Here is a 15802-nt window from a genome sequence, read left to right on the forward strand (position 1 = left end):
TTTCAATTTTTGATCTCGACGATAGTTAGCCCAGCTGTAGCTAGTGCTAACTGGGGGAATTCACCACAGCAAGCCAACACAACAATCACTAATGTAGATAGGCAGTGCTCAAAGGGCCTAGGTCAAGTACCTCTTCTTTTGTTTTGGACTTGCTGATGTTATGTGGATCATTTACAGACAGTGTAACTCAAACCCACCTAAACATTTGGACAGGAAATGATTTGCAGATGTTCTCCATGAGGACTTTCTTGTCGAAAAAAATCTAAACAAGTCATTTAGGACCAAAGATTTTTTTCTCTTCCACCACCATGTATGACTGTGGGTAAGTTCTTTCTGCTTTATGCCAGAAGTAATGGGATGCACAATGTCTGACAATATGAAGTCTACAACATAAGTGAACTAGCTCTGCCCTTATCAGAAAAAGGATTGTCCTCTTTGATCTCACTGATTGGTCGGCAAATTATGTTGAGTCAGACACACCAGGACAGACAACCAAATGACCAGAGTAAAAAAATCCTCTCATCATTTTGGTTTGACACAGAAATGAGGTTCTTCCAAAGAGGAATGCCTGTCGAGTTTTCGTTTGAGTATTGGACTTTTAATTATTTCTTCCTTTTCCATCAAGACTATAAGGAGAAAAAAATAAAAATGGTCTTTAGTGTCAAAACATCCTGTACATGTGAGTCTGTGGGGTGTCAATTTGCACGTTCTAAACCTAAATTTTATCGATTACGTTTGTTTATTTGGCAGCAATAAGGGTGGCCATAAACAAACAAGCGGACTTCTAACAAATTCAAACTTTTGAAAACGTTTGCCGGAGAGTAGAAATGATGTTTCACACACACACATGCACACACGCACTACTTGAGCCTCGGAATCCACTTTCCTGTCTACATTGTTTGGTGTAATGTGTAAAAAATGCAGATATACGTGTGTGTGAGTCGCATTGTGCATGTTGGTCCTTGTGTGGATCAGAGTCGCTGGTTTTGTGGGCACATGCTGTACGTGACATATCGTGTGGATCAGGAAATCACCATTAGTTATGCGGTGCAAAGTTTCTGTTCTGTTTGCTATATGTGGTCAGTATTTGTGTGGCTTCTGCTGGTTTTGTGCACCACGCTTATGACGTGTGCTAAGGTTGTGATTGTGCTCTTGTGGTTCAGGTGAGTTGTTTGGTGCGTACAACCAGATAATATCCTGCAAGCGCCCCTGCCTCATGGGATCAGTAGCATTTAAACATCAGCATTCGATGCTTTGTGATTTCTTTACAGGAAATTAGCCAAAAAATGTTCAACTACTTTTAACCTTGTTCAGGTGATTGTGAACACCCAGGCAATGGAGAGAACTTGTTTTGAGATTTGGGACTAATTGCCCTGTCGGAGATTTTCCGCTTTCTCCTTTTGAGTGGGAATCTGATGTTTCAAAGTGAGCGACTGCTCAAAGCACATCACACACTCCGAATGGACTCCCGGGTTCCCGTTGCACACGTGCCGTGTGCATGCCAGTGTGCGACTGCGTGCCCGTTTCTGTATGTGCGAGTGCGACACATTTGAAGGATTTCCACTTCAGAGGATAATGTGAATGAGTCACGGCGCTGTCTCTTTTCCTCCTCTCTCTTTTTCATCCAGAGCCGGGCAGTGCAAAGCTGAAAGCTGCCGGCCGAGTCACTCTTCGGCCTGCAGGAGGAATGCCATCAGATTCGGTTCAGTTTGTCCCTTGAGAAAACACTATTACCTCCAACCTCTGCCTGGACCCAATCATGCCTGTGTGCACGCTGCTCCACCCTCTCCCCCTTGCTCTCTGCTGAGACTGTCATGAATGCTAAAGCTAGTTAGCTTGGCCACAGATAACAGTGGATGAATGGTTTTCCTGTAGCGTTGAGCCATTTCTCTGCCATTAGAACATCTGGCATTAATTGATTGTGTTAAGACCCTCCACCTGGCTCCGATTGGTTGGTTTTGACCAGGAGTGATGCATTTCTTCAGTCGTAACAGAAGCTCAGGGAGGAGAGAGATGAGGTGGTGAAAGTTTTAATAAATATATAAAATACTTTTTAAAAAATAAAGTTGCAGCTTTAATGTTTGTTGTCCTGATGGATGGTGAATCTCAACTCTTTCACAGGCTATTGCCAGTTTTTGTTTCCAGGATTACAAAGGCACAAAACACTTTCCAAAAAGTTTTTTCAAAGCCACCAAAGCTTCCTTGATTGCTGTTGGGCATGTCACGCAAACTTTATGCAACACTGCCCTATGTTCCACCTATGTGCTGCACATCTAAAGCACAGCCAACTTCTGCTTTGCATACATACACAACAACAATAAAATGTCTCGCTGATGCCAAAACCCATCGACAAATATGACAGCGAAGATCTCAGACTGCTGTCAAGCCTTGCCTGCTCCTCCCTGTGGGGAATCCTTAGCATCCCAATTCCCCTCAGTATCCTGATTACACATCTGACGCCACACCTGCGACAGCTGTCAGTCACCGCAACAGAAATGGAAAACTGGATGCAAGTCATTTCCCCAACTTTCCTCCTTCATTTGCTTCCCCGGCTGCCTTATTTAGCGGGCGCAAAAAGAAACTTTGAGACTGGAAGGTTGAAATGCAGAAATGGCGAGGAAGCATCTTCACCTGACGTGACGCGTCTGTAATTATAGGAGAAGCCTGATGGAGCTTCAATTGGAGATCGACGAAGGGGGCTAAGGTGCGCTGCCTCCCACACACACACACACACGCACGCACACGCACGCACACACACACACCAGGAGGAGGGGTATGGAGACTGTTACCATTAGAAACCGCCGGCAGCCAATCGGGCCCACTTGACCGAGCTGAATGACAGATGCTGTATATGTGCAGGTCATTCCTTTCCCCCCGAACTTGACAAGCAGGGGATGCCATCTGTGCAGAGGTATTTGCAGCCTCACCTTTTCACTTATTCCGTTTTTTTTCCTTCCTCTCTCTGCCGTCTCTTGATCTATTTTCAACGTTCTCTTTGAGTTATTCTTTTTTTCTCACTCTCTCAGTTCTGCCTTCCTACTTTTTTCAATTAGTGAATACATTCAAAAATACCCTTTGGACTGGCTCGGGAGGCCACATCCCTGACAGTGCGTTACCTTGACAACACAACAGCAAACCCCCCCGGGACCCTCACAAGCCTCTCCTGTGCTGCAGAAATAAATTGGGTTTTTAGCCCACTGGATGAAGGCAGAAAGTGGAGGGGAAGAGGAAAAGGATAAGAACAGAAAATGTGACGAGATGGAAGGAAAAATTATTAGTGAAGCTTTAAAAAAAATAAACGGCAGGTGTCTGAAAGGACTTGGAGATTTAGTTAGCGCCTTCATCTTAATGCGACATTTGATCAACATTGGAGAAACGCTGCCTGTTCTTGACTCACTGCAGTTCTCCTCCAAAACACTAGGAACAGTAAAGAGAGAACAGGAGCTACACGAAAACATGTTGCTTGGTTTGTGAGCTTTCTGATGATGCACAGATGCAAAAAGAAATCTGAAGAGAAATTATGGAAATGCTCTATGGCACAGAGTTGAAGTCAGACTATTAAAAACTTCAGAATAAAATATTTGAAACAGTAGTATATTTCAACTTACTATAAGTAGGCTGAAATATAATTGTAGCATATTAATAAAAATAGAATGTCAATTATTATAATTTTCTACATTTATGTATCGTTTTTTTTTTTTTTTTTCAAACTTTCAACACCATTACTGTGCTTTTCCTATCTGGGAAGATCACAAATCACTGCAATCTATCATTATTAGTTACATCCAGTGATATAATCTCACACAAAGACACTTAGATATATATAGTGCTCATATACAGTTTGATGTTATTCAATAAACAGTTTTTTGTTTGTTTTATTTTGCTTTCATCTTTATCACACCCAACTGGTGCTCCTATGTTCTCTTTACATAAAAACAATGGTAAGAAATGTCTTCTACAACGTAACTTAAACTGTAATAATAATTTATGTAAAAGCTATTAAATAAAGGTTAATTTATTGGGTTAATTTCTGTCTGGAATTAACCCAGAATTAACACTGGAATTAACACAGAAGCCTGGAGCAAACAAAGCCGTATTGTATTTTTTGCCTAATTTGCCTGAAATTCACAACTGTACCAACAGTAGCGTCAGACATTTGAGTCTTTTATTGAACCCTGGGGGGTGCTTGGTTTCTCCCATGATGCAGTTTGATTCTCTGTTACTGTCGTCAGTGGAGCAGGACCTCGCAAAAAGCCCTTCTGGGTCCGACCGTTATCCACTTTTTATTACCTTTAAATCCATGTGGGTGATTAAAAATGAGTGAAAGCAACAGTCAGTCAGTCAGTTTGTGATTTTTCTTTTTGACGTTGCGTGGTCTCAGTTCTCTTCTTCCAGAAAGCCTTTAGGTTTTTCGAGCAAATCTCTAATATTCTCCAACTCTTACTCCGTTAAAAACTTCAGAATAAAATATTTGAAACAACTCTTACTCCGCAAATAACGAATAATATTCGTTATTTGCAGGTTTATTTTTATCTCCTGCTCTGCCTTCCTCTCAGAAGAGAGGGGGGTTTTCTCAGCGATGGCCTCAACCTTGCAGTCCTGTTTCGACTTCTGGTGTTTCTGCTCCCTAAATACATTCATCCAGCCCTTCATCCCTTCCTTTATTCCCCTCCCTCTGACTGTCTCTGTCACTTTGACCGTGACCCGAATAGGCTTTGTACCGACTACGCCATCTGACTGAACTAGATACAGTTGCACACATGTAAATGCACATGGAAACCTCATGTAGCGACCCGATGCCTTTCCAGGTCAGCTGCTTGTGATGCCCATTACCTCAGCGACGCTGACGGCGAGCTGCGCTTCATCGATACTTTCAGTTCTGAGACGAGTGGAACTGAAATTCATGGCATCGCTTTTTGATTCGTACCAATAACAAAAGTAGACCATCCAGGGTCTAATTTAATCAAAGATAGATCAATTCTGGACTGAAGAGTAAACACTGAGTAATGTAGCAGAATCAAAGAACATTTCAAGAAATTACTGATACACTATAAGTGGGTTGAAATATAATTGTAGCAATCTTTTAAGAAAGGAAGCAAAAGGAGTTTTTAGGATGCACTATCCTTACAGTGGAATTGAAAAACAGTGCTGTAGCGGTATAACTAGATTTGGATTTCAGCTGGATCTGGTTTCCTCATGAAGTGACACAATTTTGATAAATAGACATTTTAAAGTACACATAATCGGTCCAGAAAGTGACAGAAACCATCTTTTTATGTCCTAAAATTGATCATCCAAGCATAACTCTAAGAAGTTGTGCATATTTCCACTTATTTGCAATTTCGGAGCAGGATTATGCATAATTTCTGTTTTGATTTTTGCAATTTAAGACATGTAAAATTGATATCGGTTGCTCAAGGCAAGAAAGTTTCATAGGTTAAACATGAACCACTAAAAATGCCCATGAATACATGCAAGGAGTGTTTCAGCAATTAAAAGAAACATTTGACCAGTCAGACTTCTTGTTTGGAAAAAAACATTTTGAATTTAAATCCTACTAGGCTTTTAACGAGCGTTGTTCTATAATGTGAATTTTTAAAAAATGAATCAAATTCAATTTAACTTGAAAGACGTGTGTTGATAGCCAACAATGGTAAAAGAAAAAAAAATAGAAATGCTCCATCTGAAACCTTTATGAGAAATATGGTTTGTCTTTTTAGACATGCCTATCATTAAAAACTGGAGAAATTACAGCTTTTACCATGAGGCCTTTTATAAAATATGAAGTCCAAAAATACGGTTTTCTGTGTTTTTAAGCGCTTAAAGAAGAGGATAATCTGGCTTTCATTTTAATATCTACTCAAAAATGTCTTCGTGCCGAACAGAGCTGAAACTTTGTTACAATCTGGTTAAATTCAGTGTATTCACTGCAGAATACTTGTCATGCGCTTGTGTGTGTGTGCGTGCGTGCGTGCGTGCGTGTGTGTGGCCACGCTTAGCAACAGACCAGGACCCTTCTTGGACACGTGGAGCAAGAGGAGTCACTGGGCATGCTCAGATGCTCTCAACAGGTCGCTGAGCACACTGATACAAGTACCTCCACCTCTGAATCCCCCTCTTCGTGCTTCTTTCCATCCTCGCCTCAGGGACTTTTTCCTCCATTTTCATTTTTCCTTGATCCATCTAGTTCATTTGATACCCAACTTGAAGGGAAAACACTTGAAAGAACCCCCTCTTGCTGTATCTCTCATTGCAACACACACAGACATGTTTACAGAAGAGGAAGCTTCAGCAGCTTGTGTGCACTCCCTGCTTCTCCAAAGGGGCTGTCCTAATTCCTCCTGACAAGGGCTGGGAGAGCCAAGAGAACATGTCCGCACACAGAATCAGGCACGTGCAAACGCACACGGCGGAATACGCCGCCGCGCTGTCCGTTTAGGCACAGGCATGGGCGACGCAACCAACCAGCGTACGGTCGAGGTACGCTGAGCCCCGCGGCGTTTTACCTCAATTGCCTTCGCCTCTACTAAACTCGCCAAGTTTCACCCACATCGACACACTGCACTATTATAACCATGATACATTTATTTAGGTTTTTATAAAGCAGGACTGCCAAAAAAGCTTGTGTGTGTCACAGATTCTACCTGTTCGTCCTCCGTTGGCCTTCTCAGGCTGTTATCAACAAGAGGCTCGGGAGTGAATTTGTGCATGTGGAGGAAATTCAGACGCAACGCTTGGATGTGCAGAGGCCAGAGGCTTCTGCACGAGAGCGAGAGACAGGGAGGGAGACAGTCTCCCCCGGAGGAATTCATGCAGACTTCTCCGCTCTGTGACCACGATGGAGATGACTAGATTAGGCCGGCCACTGTCAGAAGTACTTATTGAATGCAAATCCAGCCATTTATTAACATTTAAGCAGTTTGTTAATGGGTTTCATCAATACATTCTGACACACCCGGCCCGTTTAGAACATTCATGGTCTTGATATGGCCCAAAATGAAAATACGTTTGACACTCCTGCTGTGAATAATCATCTGTTTGGGACCTTTTTGAGTGGGAATGCCAGATGGATTTCTGTCTAGACGGGGATTGAGAACAAGACGAATATCATGGAGCAGGCAGAATTTGTGGGAAGATGTCTTGCTTGGTTTTGTTTCAGTTTTTATTGAACTGTAGACAATGACATCTGTGTGAAAGTAAAATGTCAGATTCAACTGTGAACGTCTCAACGCGTCTCATGCTGAAAACGGCATCAGCGGTTCGGTTGAAGTGAGGAACGGTGGCATCAATATCTGCGCCTGTCTGTGAAATGTACATGTATGCATACGTACGTTGTGGGTGTGCGTGTGTCTGTGTGTGCGTGCGTGCGTGGGTGTGTGTGTGTGTGTCAAGTTGACGTCAGAGCTGCATTATGTCCTTGGGTTGAGTTTTTCCGTGAGGCCTTCTGCTGCTGTACATATTGGCAGATGTCGGTGAGTTAATCTTTGATATTATTCTGAAGAGAGCTTTTAATGCCAGAGAGTTAAATAAGGGTGATTTGTTTTCCCAAAACACTGTAAAAACTCAACTGTTACAGTTGACACTCCACAAATCAGACCTTTATGTAAAGGAAGCAAGAGGAAAACCAGAATAAGTTCCACAAGCCATGTATGGTACACGGCTGACATGTCAGATAAAATGCAATTTTGGGGCAAACGTGATTGTAAATTACCTTGAAGAAATTATTGCAATGGTAAGACATGGTGGTAGGAATGCTTTTTTAATGTTCCTTCTTTGGGATATTAGAATGATTAACAACAACAAAATGTCAGGAGAAGGGTGCAAAAAATGTCAATGCTCTTATAACCTCAGGGATTTGAAAGGCAAGATGCGTTACAACCAGAGAAGAACCAATGGCGAAAATTGAAGAAAGAGAAAACTAGAAAATATTCAAATATTGTACTGGCCTCACAGACAGGCTGAGTATCATTTAGTTGCAAATTGAACAATGTTCTCATTGTCGTGGCCCCAACTACTAGACAGTTTTCGTTTATATATCAAAAACCCAACCAGACATTCATAGGCAGGGATCTGCTGGTTGATTAAGTCAAACTGTCAGAAGTTCAAGAAACATTTCCAGCAACTTTAACAACATGCATCATGCGTGGCAGCCGGGTTGAGATTGGGTTTAAAAGTCAAAATGTCTGAATTTCATTGTGTTCTACTTGATTTCTGGCCAACATTTGGACTTCTGAGTATAAATATCAAGTCACAAAGGTATGTGACTAAAACACAGACACCCCTAATTTCTTCAGAGAACCAAGAGATCAATAAATCTATAATCTATATAGATGCGTCTAACCAGTAGATATGAAACACTATTATATCCTAAACCACAACAGTAACTTTCCACAACTTTTGATGGTAGGGGAGCAAATGAGGCAATCTGAAAGTTAACCAGAGTCTGCTTAGTGTGCAGTTGCTGATGTTGAAGGTTGGTATGTCCTTGGGTGTGTGTTTAACTACAGCACCTGCTTTTTTAAAATAACACCACAGCTGTCTCACCTTGAGAGTCTCTACGCCTATTACCTCTCCTATTTACTGCCTGCAAAAGTAGAGCCTCCCTCCTTTCTGTGTGTGTTTGTGATGGGCAGGTAGTCTTTGCCAATGACTTCTCTTTCTTCATCATATAATGGAAGCCAGGCACTGGAGCGCTGTAAGGTACAATTAGGCTTGTCAGCATAAGCCAGGACCTTTAAGAAGTAAACCGGCTGCACTGAGTGAGCTACAGAAGCACATGGGTCGATTTTAATTCTTTTACACCTCCCAAATGTGATTATGCTGTCCAAACTGTGCATGTCAGGACCCAGAGAGGTACATTGATGCTCTCAAGGAACTATGTTCAGAAACGGAGCTGAAGGAAGGCAGACAGTAATCTCCCCAGAAATCTTTTCTCCGATGCAGCTTTGTCTCCGTGATTGCCAGCACCACTGCGCTGACATCCAAAATCATTCGCGCTCCCCGTTGTGGAGGACTGCATATAAACAGACAGAGGAAAGTTATCGGCCGCCGCGTCATCACGAACACATCCTTTTGTGCTCCTCGCTGGCTTTGAATGGGCGCACAGCAGGCACCTCTGCACACACCTCCGCCCTCCTCCACTCAAAGTGATGGTTGTCAGCAGCGTCTTCAATAGGAGAACTATTACGCGAGCTACATGGGGGCCACAAAGGTCAACGCAATCACTTCCCATACAGGAAATGGCAGCGAGCGACATGAAAATAGATAGCGGGTCGATCGTGACTGGTGTCGTTAAAGCGCGGGGGCTGCTAGGTGGAGCGCTCGCACCCTGAGAGTCGAATATGAGCATGAAGGATTGTCAGCAGTTGTTTTACCAGAGAAAAAGCAATGGATCTTTGGGGGACCTCCCCCCTTCGCCCAGCAGAAGGCTCTGAGGAACAAGAAACGCACGAGGGTAAAAAAGAAAAAAGAGAAAAGAAAAACAACTGGGGGTGTTGGCTCACTGGCACAGCCTTTTGGGACACCTAATAGAAATCCTCCAGTATAGTTTTCCTCATGTAGAGTGAACGCCACAGGCTGCCGGGGTCTTCCAATCCATCCCAGATGCATCCCTCCTCCAACATGGCTAAAATCAAACGACTGAATATCAAGTTTGGCAAAGGCCTGATAAGGAGCCAGTCATTTGATTCAGGTGTGTAGGAGCAGAACCTGTAGAACCTGCTGGACAGTATAGCTTGATTTGCTTATGTGCACTGAAACACCTGAAGAATAATTGCTTTGCTGAACTTACAAACTTCTTTGTCAATCAAGGATATCTTTGAAGGAAAAGTGTAATTTGGTGTCAGAATGCATCAGTCTGAACCAGTCCGCTCTTTTAAAGATAATAAAACATCAAAGTTTTGATGCTGGCATCATTTTGGTCAGCAGGTTATAAGACTCAGTGTTATTGTCAATGCCTGTTTAACAAGTATAAGGCAATAAAATGCGGATTGTTTCATTAATTACACTGCGATAAACATAATCATATGACACCTTCCCCCAAAAAGCCTCACAGAAACAGCCCAGTAAATGCAGCAGCACTGTGCGAGTTGTTGTATGATATAGCCTCAACCAACCTACATTTACCTAACCTACTTTTTATCCTTTTCTTGACTGTGTCCCAGTAATTCCCTGTAAATCGTCTCCCTCCACTTCCCACAGTGAGACTCAAATGAAAGCCTCTATTTGTACACCGACTTCCATGACTAAGAAGAAATTGGCCTCTACAGAAGTTGATAATATGTACTTTTATTACAAAAAGTGTAGTGTAGCAAGTCAACAGCTGTGAGGAAGAACAGCTGTCGACAGTCTCTTTGTACTCCGTCTTGCTTAAGCAAGGTTTCGTGAGCAAAAATTAGACATGTTGAACTCGGATCCCTCTGGTCTCTTCAGTCCGTTTTCAGCCGCGGACAAAAAAAGGAACAGTAAATAGACCAAAGTCTGTATCAGCAGTTTTAATTGTTACAGGAACAGAGCTGCATTTTTCCCACCGTTCACCTACAAGCCTGCCGCAAGTGTCATGCAGTCAGAGCAGGAGTCATTGTTCCTGGAGTTAGTAAGCTTAAGTAAGCCCCACAAATGTTAAACAATGATTCATAATAATTCCAACTGGCCACTCTTGTTTAAGTAAGACCAGCTTGAAAAAATATTTTGCAATGAATTTCAGCCGAGGAGAAGATTATAAAAGTTACGCGTGGTTTGATATACTTCAGTAAAATAAAAGTGCATCCACTTTTTGTGGACGTAAAGTAAATCAACAGGCGAGAGGAGGCCCTCAAAGGCAGACTGAAACCCACAGGCACAACAATACAATCCAAACAGCCATCGTTCCCCGGACTTCTGAAGACTGACACGGCTGCTTGTTGTGTGGGCAGAGCGACCAAATGACAGGCAGGGTGGGATGGAGGGGGGAGAAGAGACTGACAGGAAGACAAACTTTCCTCTGGGTAGAAATTAAGTCATGCCAGTGCACTGACAGATCAGCAGAGGGAGGAGGCTGGGAGGGTAGCAAGAGCCCCAAACAGTCAGAGCGCGTCTCTTCATTTTGGGATGTTTTCTGAAGTCGGATTCAGTTTCAGTCTGAGCCTCGCTATTAACCATCCTTCCTTTCAAACACATCCATCTCACAGATTAAATGCCGATAAGTTAGCTTGATGAGCTGCTTTGGCTTTAGTTTGACCGATTCTGTGTGGAAACTTACAAGGGTGCAACAAAACATTCAACAGCTGGTGAGAGGAGGAGCCTACATTTCTACAGCTGTGAACGTGCCACTATTCTTTCCAGATCCGTCAGTAGAAACAGAATACTGGCAACTTCTCATTCTTTAATTTTAGGTATTATGGGGGCTTTCAGCTGGTTTCAGCCAGCTGAATGGCAGTTAGCAGCAGCAGGCCGAGAAGGGTCAGCATGTGAATAAGCATGGAAAAGCTTAAAAGTTGCAAACTGAAAAGTGAAATCATTTCTGTAATCAATTTGAATGTGAATGCCATATATTATATATTTATTACAGGCAAATAATTAAGAATTTTGTCTGTCAATTTTAATGGTTTGTATGAAATACAGATAAAAATATATGTATTTTCAATCAAATCAATAGCATATTTCTACTATACAAATGTCAATGCCTTGAAACATATCTCCACGTGCTGTACAGTTTATGTACTTAATACTTCTGGGACTCCATGAATAATCATCTGTTTTTCCTTCCACTTAACTTTCCTTAAGGAATAATTTAATTTGGGGTTTACATACAAGTGAACAGGAATAAAGATGTAATACATCTCTGTGTGTAACAAATCGACTTAAGACATCCATTTCGATTTTGAATTGAATTACTGTGACATTTCTTCTTCAATAGTCATGTACATCAGCACAATCATTTCCCCTATTAACATCAACCCTACAGCCCTGACAAAAATGAGTCACATTTAAGATGAGAGTGAGCGTTGCCCAACATGGACTCCTTCACTTTGAAACTACTACCATGACACATTTTTCGAACCTACTGGGACAGAAGCAGTCACTTGCCCCAGACGTCAGGCCTGCACCAACAGAACCTTGTTTGACCTCTTTCCGTTCTCCCAAACAGCGGAAACAAAGAGCAATCAGGTGCACAGTCTGCAGCCAGCGCCTGCCGTCTGATGCCTTCCAGTCAATACATTATGGTGGAACGAGAAGCAGTAAAAAGGAGGAAAGCCTTTAATACTTGCTGAGACTCAGCGTTAGAGAGAGAAGCCAGAAGATAACAAGTGAGAAACAGAGTTATCTTTACTGTCAGGGCAAAGGTGTGTGACAAGAACCAGGGAGAGGTAAATGGTACTGGAAGCCATTGATATAAGGGTTTAGATAAAACGCAGGACCATCCATCTGTCAACCCATGATGGACACTTGGGGCTTTTTGATGATAAAGCCTGCCGTGGGTGGGTCAAGACTAAAAAAAAAAAATAAAAAAGAAGTACATAGCCGACAGTTTATGTAAAAATCAGGTTTCACAATGAACAGGAACACACCTCCTGTCTTTTCAAGTCAGTGCAGATGTTGACGTGCTTTGACAGCAGTTCTGTTAGCAGATGCCAGTTGCGAAAACCAATTCAATGCCCTCAAACTGTCAAGCCAATGCAACTGAATCCATACGACCAGGGATACTCTTCGAAACAGAGACTTTCTGATGACCTAGCAACTGTAGTTAGCATGAGGTTTCGTGCTGGGAAATGGACAAACGCAAAATTACAAAAACAATTTACCTGGTCCATCCTCGTTGATCAGCGGGAAAATAATAAAAAATTACACAACGGAACAACAAAACCATATGGTGAATTATAAATTACTCTGAATACATGACCAAAATTGTTGCAGGACAACTGTTAGCCTAGCATTGCTTTAGCCATCCTCATGACCTACTTATTTAGCATTTTGAGCTGATAGAAAACATGTAATTTTGAACTTTGTCGCCACCTACTGCCATAGTCAGCATTGCACTCTTTTTGGGGGGAAGGGTTTGGAAACTGAGAGCCTCTGCAGATTTTATCACAAACAAAAGAAAATAACTGCAATCTGAAAAATGTCCATGGTAGCAGCTTGCACATGCTGTACAATCGATGTTAATCTTATCTCCTGAACTCTAGTTTCTTTAATTAGTGGCAGGTGAAATACTGTAAAACTTCCTAGGATATAGCATCAAAACTGGTCAAATTTGCAGCAATTCCTAGAAGTTGGTTGTATCCGTTTATTTCCTTTAAATAAATTGAAAGAAATAAACGGATCCCACTGAGAGCTGATTTCAATGTAGAGGCAACATGTGGATCTCATTGAGATGTGAGTCAACCTTTACATAGAGCTCTAAGCTTATGTGATGTATTTATATATCCATGATCAAACAAGAAGTCTGTGAATCATGCAAAATATATGAAAGCTCAAACTTGAAATGGAGCACTTGTGCTAAGTATGGTAGCTCTGCAGCCAAATATTGCACAACTTTAATAACAGTCGGTCAACAATTTTAAAGGTCAATATTGCTTTGGTGAAACTGGCAGTGTGGAAACAAAACGTTTCAAGAGAGAAACAATAAAAATATAACATATAATCATTCTTAGACTTGCAAATGACGTAGTTTATAGAGTTCATTACAACTATCACTTAATCTTGCATTAAGTTTGTTTTTTTTTGGGGGGGGGGGTTCCAGGATACAGAAAGCTACACAACATTGGCTAAAGCCCAACAGGAAGTTGATTCTTTACACAAAAGAACAAGACTGCTTCATTTGTTCTGCACCAGCCAGGTGCATCATTATTCAAAGGAACAACGCCAATACCCTCAGACGTTCTTGTATACCCTACTAAGATTCAACAGACCGACTTCTGTTAATATTAAATAGATTGTATCCCATGCAGACCCAATTAAATATATGAGGTTCGTGGAGTAAACAAGACTGGGTCTGAAGTGTTTTTTAAAATTCCGTACCACAGACTCATCCCGAGTTGGGCCTCCTTCTTCCCTCGCAGACATCATAGAAAACTGGATACGGTGCAAGCTAATTAAAAAGTGCACCTGCGCAACAGACGCAGTTACTTAAGAAGCCATGTCAAGAAACGATCAGTCCACATCTGTGCCCACCGAGGACTGAGCTTCGCTTTAGGGAGATGCTTCGGAAATTTTATTAGCTTCACTTTTTTAAATTTACTATTGAAAACACTTATTCTGAGTAACGAAGCACAAAAATCTGGTCCGGTCGATAATCGTAATGGAACATAAGCATTTGGAGCCAGGAGCCAGTGGCTTTACTGTCCCCTGGCTCCATCATGTAGGTGGGAAAAGCGACAGTACATGAAGCAGTAATTCTTCCTCTTGCACGACTCTGTGTACAGTACGTGTGAGCAGACCTTTTAAGCATATGTGGGGTTTTTTTTCTTTTTTTGTGCAACGCAGTAGGCAAGAGCTGGCAGCGTATCGATCCCCAGCAGATACCCCAGGCTCTCCCATCGATCAGCAGAAACCCTTGAGCCTTTCAGCACAGCGAAGCGCTGACCTCATATCCCCAAAGAATCTAAACATTACCTGAATTAGCTGCCACTGAGAAATAAGAGGACTTACGCCACCACTTACAGAAATCACACAAACGGAGCCGAACAAGCTTGGCTGAGCATATTTATTGGAAGTAAAAAAACAATTAGCTTGGGTTACGGAATATCTGTTTTCAGAAACCGAGTCGCACCGCTTTTTAAATCTGAATGCATACTAGCAGATTCATAACAGCAAGGCTTTTCTCAAAATGCAGCAGCAACGTCGGCATATTTTACCTCATAAAAGGAATACAAAGTAGCATGCAGCCTGCTTTAGCTTGACATCCATGAATAAAATTCAAATTACTTCACTAAAGTCTGAGTGTGATTTCGGGCGTTTTCACAAAATTGCAACATTTGTTACAATTTTGCGGTTCGCTTTTACTCTGTCAAGCAAAAAAAATAAAATAAAACCTTTGAAAAACCCGTTTACCTCCTCGCCTGTGAGGGCGCTGGATTAAGAGCTGCTAAAGCGAAACAACACAAAACCCTCTAAAAATGTTTAAAGGTTTATAAACGTCTAAACATTCAACTTCCTTCTTTGCACAGGAAGAAGAGCTCAACTTCCTTCTTTGCAAAATGTAAACAAAATTGGAGTGGTGCCAGATTGTTGAGGTTGTAAGATTTCTCTTTTGTCTGGTGAAGAAACCACAAGCCTTTTCCACAGCGAGAGCTAGACAAGCACATTCGTTTTTTGTTTTATTTAAACTCCAATACTCTGTGCTGTAGTTCACTTCCTGCTTTTGAAGCAGCCTCTGGTTACATACGCATTCGAGTTGCTCCAACGTTCACATCAAACAAACCGAGACCTTGGATTTTACCTTGGGCCGAGACTGGAGTTTGAGTTCAATTGAGAACGAACCGACCAAAATATGTCAAAATCCTCTGCCAGCTAAGCTGACAAGCTGGGTGAGGAAGGCATTAATCGGAAAGGCAGACAAGATGCCCATCATAACCCTGAATTAAAACACATCTATTTTCACTTTTTCCTTTTTTTCTCTCACTCTCCAGTTGTGCAGTGTTTTGTGCTGGTCTGCCACACCAAATCCCAGTAAAGCATATTCAATTCTGTGGTTCGAATGTAACAAAAGTTACAAGGTGTATGAATGCGTGCATGTGAGTCAGCGACCAGTAAATATCACTGCAGCCACACAAATATCACAGTCTGATGTAATGACTGGTCATGTACAGTATGTTGTTTTCTC

The 15802-nt window shown here is 41.9% G+C and overlaps 1 protein-coding gene across 3 annotated transcripts in view; it reads right to left on the reverse strand.

Moving 5' to 3' along the window:
- Window positions 1–15802, reverse strand: part of LOC129376010 (copine-8) — a 66419-nt gene that overhangs the window by 46836 nt on the left and 3781 nt on the right. The gene's annotated exons all lie outside the window — the stretch shown is intronic.

Source organism: Poeciliopsis prolifica, unplaced genomic scaffold, assembly GCF_027474105.1.
Source record: "Poeciliopsis prolifica strain line A6 unplaced genomic scaffold, Auburn_PproV2 SCAFFOLD042, whole genome shotgun sequence".
In the NCBI taxonomy this organism is placed as follows: Eukaryota; Metazoa; Chordata; class Actinopteri; order Cyprinodontiformes; family Poeciliidae; genus Poeciliopsis; species Poeciliopsis prolifica.